This window comes from Pteropus alecto, unplaced genomic scaffold, assembly GCF_000325575.1.
Source record: "Pteropus alecto unplaced genomic scaffold, ASM32557v1 scaffold398, whole genome shotgun sequence".
Taxonomy (NCBI): Eukaryota; Metazoa; Chordata; class Mammalia; order Chiroptera; family Pteropodidae; genus Pteropus; species Pteropus alecto.
This window is the reverse complement of record NW_006442497.1, coordinates 7,132,322-7,141,547: the sequence shown is the minus strand read 5'-3', so window position 1 is coordinate 7,141,547 and position 9,226 is coordinate 7,132,322. Positions and strand designations below refer to the sequence as shown.

Here is a 9,226-nt window from a genome sequence, read left to right as displayed (position 1 = left end):
CTCTTTCCTTCATGTTAACTTGAAAGGTGATTAGTGTTAAATCACTGTTTTAAACTGCATTTTGATTTATTACTCTTAGATATTTGGTGAACAAATGTTTCTTCTTTTGTTTACTGCCTGGGATAACATCCTGAGTCCTTCTTGCCCAGGCCTTTGTTTGTTTTGTTGTTCCTGCTAAGAAGTTCTTTATCAATGTATCAACCCTTTGTCCTGCATTACAAATATTTCCCCAGGGTGTTGTTTACCTTCTCATTACGTTCATGAAGGCAGCTGGAGTTGTCCAGGCAGAGTAAAGGATAAGAGAGCTGCACAGAACCTCAAACATATGCAGAGGTCCCTCCTGAATCAGCACTGAATCACAGGCTTTTCAGGAACCTATACAAGCCTGAGGAATGAACCACCCAAAAGGTTTGAAGGGAACAATACCCAGGCTCAAACAATTCCTGTTTCTGGTCATTAGAGTGGAAAACTCCGTAACTCATGAGAAATTACTCAAAAGGATCTGGTCTCACCTTCCAAAGCTAAAAAGCAAGACCTGAAAGGATCAAATTATTTCAAAGTAACTTAACAAAAGAACAAAGCTCAAAAATATTGATAAGAATTGAAAAAGACCCAGCACCCAATATTTGGCATGCAAACTAACATCACCAAGTATGCAAAGAAGCAAGATAGTAAGATCCATAATGAGGAGAAAAATCAATCAATTCAAAATGACTCAGAAATAACTGAGATGTTAGAATTAGTAGATAAGGACAAAAGAATGGTGTGTATTACTATATTCTGTATGTTCAAGAAATTAAAGGATAAAGAGAATATGTTAAATAGACATGGAATATATTTAATTCCATGTAATACATATTTGTCTAGATATAAAAACTAAAATGAAGCAGGAGGAAACTTCTGAGGATGACGGATATATTCGTTATCTTTCTTGTAGAAATGGCTTCATGAGTACAGATACATGTTAAAACTTATCAAATTGTAAACTTTAAATATGTACAGTTTATAATAGTCAATGATACCTCAATAAAACTGTTGACAGAGAGAACGTACACTGTCCTGGAGCCCCACACTTCTTCTGTGAAATGGATTTGCCTATCATAAGACTATAGTTCAAAGGATGTCTCAATTTGAGACATCCAGGGCTAAATGTATTACCAATTAGAGTACTTACTGCTCTAATGGCAGGGATGCTATAAGAGAATATTGGGATAAATTTTTTTCTTTATCATGGCTGTTATTAGAGATCCTACAGAGTTTAGCATTAAGTTGCCTTAATTTTATCTTTGTTTCTTGATAAAATTTTAGCAGGACACTGTTAGTCATATGACTTTGTACTACAAATCTGAAATAGCTTTCACAAAGTCAGAACCTTACTTCTTGAGGCAAATAAGAACCAAGAGTCTTAACTACATTTCATTCATAATCTGTAGCTAATTTTTAATCCTATTACTATGTGAATTATCTTTTAAACATATAACTATGAAACAACTATATCCTTAAGTTTACTTTTATTATTTCTGGGATACATTTATCCAAACAAGTCAATAAAAAGATTTTATAAAAATAAATTTTATTAACAGACACATTTAGGAATACATGTACTTGATATATAATACACATACTTGAAATCTAGGCTATTTTTGAACCTGTTAGAATGCTTAAATTTTAACTTATATGAACTATAATCAACCAACATAATCTAATCCCATTCTATGCTTTAAACTTTATCTCATTCTTTTTCCATGTTTACTCTAGATGTCTGCCAATAGAAAAATAAAAAGTTAAAGTCTAATTATAGTTGAATTTGAATCTTTCTGTGAAGCTATTTAAGCTTAAGCATGCAATTCAACATCAATGGCACTTAAAGTATAAAATGCTTTATTAAAACTTTCATTCCCATGGCTTCCTAGTCTCAATTTGGTGTTCAAGATTTACACAGTCACAGACTAACAGAATTTGACTAGAAAGAAAACACAGACTTCATCCAGTTTTGTCCTTCAGGAAACTCTGCCTGGAAATCCTGGATTGGGTTTAGTGTTCTCCTCTGTACCCACGTATACTGAAATCAAGAAACAAAACAGTCCTCAGCAAATTCATCTACAGTTCTAGTAGCATTTTTTAACATATATTAGGCTAGTCTGGTACTGCTTATACTCTAATTTGAATCCACTAATCATTTTTGCTTAATTCTTCTGATGATTATCTCCATAAGGTCTAAATCAGAGGTTTCATTTTAAGGTACACAGGTGAGGATATAGGCATTAGGCTAGGGCCTCTCAAATTACAGAATGAGGAGTTTTCTCTGCAGCTCCCAGCATTCACACTGGAATCCCATCTAGTATTTGATTCTTCACCATGGGCATGTATCACTTCTTAAACATTTCCAATATACCTAAATATACTAAATGAAACTTACAATGAATGTAAGGATAGATATCCACTACCATTACTAAGACTTACAAATGTGCTCAGATGATAAATGGAACACAACACAGACCTCTCCTGTATAGGCTAATAGTCTGTGTACTCCCATAATGACAACAGAGGTTCTCCAACCAGCGGCAAGTCTCAGACTCACAGCTCTATACATTGCTGGATACATTCTACATTGCCATCCCTCCATTTGGTTATGAAATCTTATTATTTTGAAATATATATATATTTCCCATTGTTATAATCTAGTCATGAGTCTAATCCCTCAAAACTCTGATTCTTATTTTGGTGCCAACTATCTTTCATTAAAATTCCAAATTCACTTTGTTTGGGGGGAGTGGATGGTGAGGAGATTCTGATGGAGACATGAAGCATTAGACACTGTTTTTCATTAGTTTCTTGTGAATATTTTAGTACAACCCCTACCCCTGCTGCTTATGTTTGCAACACAGAAGCTGTCATCTATGATTCTTAACTATTGCCTGCATCACCCTGCCCTTGAAAAGTGAATTTAATATCCTCCCTAGCAGGTCAACAAGTTTATTGCAGAGTTATTTTTCACAGGTTTCCAAAGGAAACTTGCCAGAAGCTAGCTATTCTTAACCTAGAATGTGGCTGAGAAGCCAAAACCCAGTCTTGAATACCACATACAGTTAACTAAATTGTATCTCCCACTCCCCGCCAGCAACAAAAGATAAGTCATCTGGAACCTCAGAAGGTGACCATATCTTTATGGACATAATTAACACAAGGGCTTCAAAAAACGATTGTTCTGGATTAGGGTAGACCCTGAATTTAATAACAACTATCCTTATAAGAGACAGAAAAGGAGAAGGTGGATACACAGAGAAAAACAAGGAAGAAGGCCAAAAGAAACTGGAGGTAACAATTGGAGTTAAGCTACCACAACCCAAGGAACCCCAGGAGCCACCAGCCTGAAAGAAGTGAGGAAGGATCCTCCCAAAGAGACTTTGGAAGAAGCATGGCCCAGCCAACACCTTGATTTCAGATTTCTGGCCCCCAGAACTCCTAGAGAATAAATTTCTGTTATTTAAGAAATCAAGTCTGTGGTAATTTGTTACAGCAGCACTAGGAATCCAACCAACGGTCCCCAATCTTTTTGGCACCAGGGACTGGTGCTCCTATGAGAATCTAATGCCTGATGATGATCTGAGGTGGAGCTGAGGTGGTGATGCTAGCGCTTAGGAGTGGCTGCAAATACAGATGAAGCTTCACTTGCTTGCCTGCCACTCACCTCCTATTGTGCGACCCAGTTTCTAATAGGCCACAGACTGGTACTGGTCTGTGGCCTAGAGTTTGGGAACCCCTGAAATATATCGTCTAAACCACGAGTAACTAAACTTTTTCTGTAAATGGACAGATAGAAAATATTTTAGGCTTGCCAGCCATAGTCTTTGTCACAACTATATGACTATGTTCCAATAAAACTTTATTTACAAAAACTAGCAGCAGTCTACATTTCACTCATGAGCTACAGTTTGCTCACCATATCATCTAAATAATATCCAGTCATCTAAATGACACATGTCATTCAAATGATCTATATCACATCTATTCATTTTTCATATCCTTTTTCTTTCCAATTTACAATTAATCTCTGGAAGATAAAAAACTCCATTTATCCAAATCCTATAGTTTTATTTCCAGAATTTAATCTTGAGATACATTTCAAGTTTTTTTCTTAAAAATCCTCCACAAATCAACAGGGAGTGGGACCAAGGGTCTGATAACCCTTCTCTGATTCTCTGAGGTAAACGGGTACAGTAAGGCAGCAGCAAACCTCCCTAACATCTCTCATATCTATATATCTTTCAGCAAGTAAGAGCTAAATACGTTTAAGAGATTTCTTCCTGGACATGAGAACTTGATTCCTCGAACTTGCCAATGCCTACTAATTTTCCTTTGATAAGTACCTTCATGTGTCTAGAACCACTATCCCTAAGAACCCTTTATTATCTAATTAATTTGAAGTGTGTTTTCTCTTATTTCGTTATCACATTCTCTTACTTCATTTATTTGATCTTGACTTCCTCCCTATGCTATCACACACATTTGTTCCCAAATTATTTCCTTCTTTTTTCCCTAAGCATCTTTGATTTTATCAAGCCAGTATATACTAAAATGCCTAAAGCTGTTTTACTCTCTTCAGCATATATATTTGTAGTAACACTCCTTAGATAGAAAAATAAACACAACACATACCCTGCACACCACAGCAACAGTTCTTCTGTATCCATACTGTTAGAATCGCTAGATGAATACTGCTTTATGCATCTTTCTGCAATGCAGCTGTTAATTCCGGAAATTTCCACAGTAAATGCAGTCTGCCAGTTGTCATGGAAACAGCCTGCTTCCTGGCACTACTGACAAAATAAGTGTCTTTGCTAAGATCTAAGATGAGGCAAAAGGAAAAAAAACTGAAAAAAGAAAGATGTCGAGAATTTCTCTAAATATAAATTTTCAAATTCTGATATCCATGTTCAGTGAACAGAAGGTATTAACTATGCAAATCTGCAGTATTTTGAAGTAGTACTGATTTATGAAGTAGAAAGCAATTTTTTATCACCAAGGAAAAAAGTAAAATCAGAGAGATAAGATAAACATTCGTGTTTCACCTTGCTGCTATTGATGGCATATTCCCTTAGAACTAAGAGTATTCATCTGGACTCAGAGTTCACCATTAGAATAGTTTTCCTGGGTTGTGTTTCTTACAGAAGTTAGAAAAGCTGTCCTAAAAGAACAGGTTACAAGTTTTCCTGAAATCCTTTTCCCATTCGGGCTCCAGTCTCCACTGGTGGCTAAAACCATCTACTCAAGTATGTAAGAAAGGAGAATAGTTGAAAGTGTATCTCAGGAGTTGTCACCAGCAAAGCAGCCTTCTTAAGTACTTACTCTCAGAACATCAGACATAGTTAACCATAATTCCCTCCCACCTGCCCTCTGAAACAATGGTCAGTTTCTATGACATTGCACTTTACTCATCTGTTCCCTACTTCTCAAGTGTCTTGTCTTTGCCAGTTGCTCCTATTCTACCTAACCTCTAAATGTTAGATTTCCTCAGGGCTCAGCCCAGCACCCAATTCTCTCATCAAGATACACTCTCTTCCTAGACAATGTTATGTATACGCTGACAACTCTCAACCTTTCATCTCTAATCTACACCCTCTCCTCTGGGTAGCTGAACTCTTGATCTTCTATGCTCCTTCATCTACAGATGCTCCAAATCCAGTGGTCCCCATCTAAGTAATGGCAACTGAACCCAGCATCCAACCAGAAATTCTTGAAGTCACTATGAACACCTACCCCTCTTTCCTACCCACATTCAAACTAGTACCAGTTTTTGATAATGCTACCTTCAAAATTTCTTTGGAATCTGTCCATTTCCCTCTACCTCCACTGTCATCAACCTAAAATCATTCATTGTCATCCATTATGTTTTAGCTACAATAGCATAGCCTTACTAGGACTCCCCAGTTCCATTCTTGCCTCCCTCCAATATATATTCCACACAGCAGCCAGAATAATTTTAGAATGTAAACCAAATCTTGTCACTTGCCTGCTTATAACCCTTCCAGGCCTTCCCTCAACACTTCGGATATCATCCCAAGTCTTTACCTTTTACAAGGCTATACATTATCTGGCCCATGACTACCTCTCCACATTTATTTTAAATGCATTTTTCTCCTCAATCACTATCTCATCAAGCTGGCATTCATTCAATTCCATGAAAAGCTGAATCCTTCCCACCTTGTTATCTTGCAACTTCAAATACATGCTATTCTCTCCACTTGGAACACTCTTATCAGTCTCTTCCCCAAATCTACCAAAAATCTACACAGGCTTTGAACCCTTCAATGCATACCTCTTCACCATCTCCACTTCTTTTTTATTCACTCATAGCATCTGGTTCTTTTATTTCAATAGTATGTATATTTATAATTATTTGCTTTTTACTTATTTACATTTTAATTATTTATGCTTACATATAAAATATATAATTTAAAAATATATACATATGTAGCTCAATGTCTGTGTCTACCATTAACTTTAATCTTGAAGTAGCAATCACAACTTTTCCAACATGAAATATCCTGTGCCTACCATAGTACCTAATAGAAGGTAGGTATTTAACAAACATTTGCTGAATGCATGATAGAATGTGTATTGGGTTGTTTTAGTTTCTGACAGCAATCAGTTGCTCAGAAAGCTTTGATGTAATCCCTGAACTCTATGTGATAGCCTTATATCCATCCATTCCCCAACCCTACCCCCTTTCAAACTCCAAGATAAGGAGTAACACACCTCTTATATTTGACTTCGACAGTTCCTCAGGAGAGAGGCAACAGTAACCACATGTGTGAACTCACAATGGTCTCTGTACCAGTTCTCAACCACAGACAATTTTGTACCTCATGAGTTATTTGAAAATATGTGGGGACAATTTTGGTTTTACAGCTGGGGGAAGAGAAGGCTACTGGTATCTAGTGGGTAGAGTCCAGAAATGCTGCTAAACACCCAACAATGCACAGGGCAGTTCCCTGTCACAAAGAATTATCCAGCCTAAAATGTCAACAGTGCCAAGTTTGAGACAAAGCTACTTCTGGTCTCCTAAGACAGAATTGTTAAAATCTGTCACTCTATGAAGAACAAACAAAAATACATTTCACCAGCACAAAGGTGTTCTTTACAACATTGTTTTTAAAAATGAAAATGATCTAATGGCTATCAGTAGGCATCTAGATAAACAGATAATACCCCATGCAATATAATGAAAGATATATAACTCACTGAAAAAGAATAAGATATATGCTAATTTAGAAGTATCTTCAAGATGTACTAAGTGAAAAAAAAATCAAGCTGCAAAGCATGTATAATAAAACTTATTTTTGTACAAATATTTTCAAGGATTCACATAAATTATTATAATTATGATATCTGAATAAGTTTTTCTGCAAGGACATTTCACATTTTTAGGGTTTATCTTTAGAGAGAACTATTAAGGGCATGAAGCTTACTTTTTATTTTATAACTTTCTGTACCAACTGAATTCTCTTACCAGAAGCATGTACTAATTTTTTAAAGGGTAACATGAACTATCTAGATGGTAAGATTATGGGCCATTTTGGTTTTCTTCCTTATACTTCTCTGTATTAGCAAGAAAGGGATGTGGGGAGGCAGCAAGGAAGAGGGAGGAAATGAAAGGGAAAGGCAAAGTGAGAGGAAAGGAAAAGAGGGTGGGAAGGAGGAAAAGAGAGAGGGAGACAGGCTAGTAATTCTTTTTAAATAAAAACACAGTAAAGACAACATGACACCACACTTTTCCTAGGGGAATCCAACTACTTAGAGGTATACCATACCTGATGTGACTCGACAGATGTTCTAGATTAATCTTCGAAGATACTTGATAAACTTCTTAAGAACTTTACTCTAAGTTTCTTTCAAACATCATCACAAGGCAAACTAAATAGGCAAAATATGTCACAATACTGTTCTAAGGCATAAGAGCTGAATTCAATAAAAACAGTGTTCGTATACTTATCAAGAGACTGTTGAAACACACAGGTGCTGTGAGAACAAGGACAAAAATCCACAAGTACGATTCAGTGAGAGTAAATAATATACTTATAATTTTTATTGTTACTGTTCTGGCTTTTTTAAAGTATCATGTTCATATAGCGAAATGCACAAATCATAAATATATAGTTGGATGAATTAACAAATGCATATGCCCTTATTTCTCATACTTCTAACAAGTTAAAGAACATTCCGTCACCCTGTTAAGTTCTCTTGTGTCATTCTTATCAGTCCCCTCCAGAGACAAATAAAGTTTTGATCTTGATCACAACAGACTAGTTTTGCCTACTTTAGAATTTCACATAGATAGAATCAAGCAGTGTGTTCTCTTATGTCTGGCTTCTGCTCAGCATTTCTGGAGATTCATCAATGTGATTATGGGCATTGGTACTTTGTTCTTTTTTATTGTTGAGGACTATTTCATTGAATAATATACAGTCGGCTATCCATATCTGCAGTTCCTCATCCACAGATTCAACCAACCACATATCGAAAATATTTGAAAAAAGAAAAAGCTACATTGCTGCTGACATGTACTATGTAGTTAGGCCTACAATGGTTGGGTCTGTACTGAACATGTACATACTTTGTTCTTGTCATTATTCCCTAAATATAGTATAACTACTACTTACACAGCATTTACATTAGGTATTATAATTAACCTAAGGGTGATTTAAAGTATATGGGATAATATGCATGTTATATGTAAATACTGCACCATTTTATATATGGAATATATGAGCATCCCCAGATTTTGGTATCCTTATGGGTCCTAGAACCAATTCTTCCAGGATACCGAAGGATGACTGTACAACGATTTATTTATCCATTCTTCCACCACTGGACATCTGGGTTGTTTCTAGTTTGAAGGCTCTTATAAAGTGTTTATGAACATTCATACGCAAGTCTTTCTGAGGACATTTTCATCTTTTGTAATTAACAAAGAAGAAAATTGCTGGGTAATGGGGTAGATGTATGTTTAACTTTATAAGAAACTATCAAAGAGTTTTCTAAAGTGGTGGTACCATTTTCTACTTCCCCAATAATATATGAGAATTTTAGTTACACCATTTATTTGCCAAAATAGTGTGTGGTTTTTCAAATTTTATCCATTCTAGTGGGTGTGCAATGCTGTGAGCTAATAAGAAAGAAAAGAAAAGAAAAGAAAGAAAAGAAAAGAAAAGAAAAGAAAGAA

General features: G+C 35.8%; 1 protein-coding gene and 1 long non-coding RNA gene across 4 annotated transcripts in view; both read right to left on the bottom strand.

The window, feature by feature from the left end:
- MAP2K4 (mitogen-activated protein kinase kinase 4) overlaps positions 1 to 9,226 on the bottom strand; it is a 95,971-nt gene that overhangs the window by 51,486 nt on the left and 35,259 nt on the right. The gene's annotated exons all lie outside the window — the stretch shown is intronic.
- LOC112471411 lies at positions 1,553 to 6,365 on the bottom strand. Its single transcript, XR_003043290.1, has 2 exons — positions 4,660 to 6,365; positions 1,553 to 2,062 (listed from the first exon to the last, which is right to left on the bottom strand). It is a non-coding gene; the product is annotated as an uncharacterized LOC112471411 (long non-coding RNA).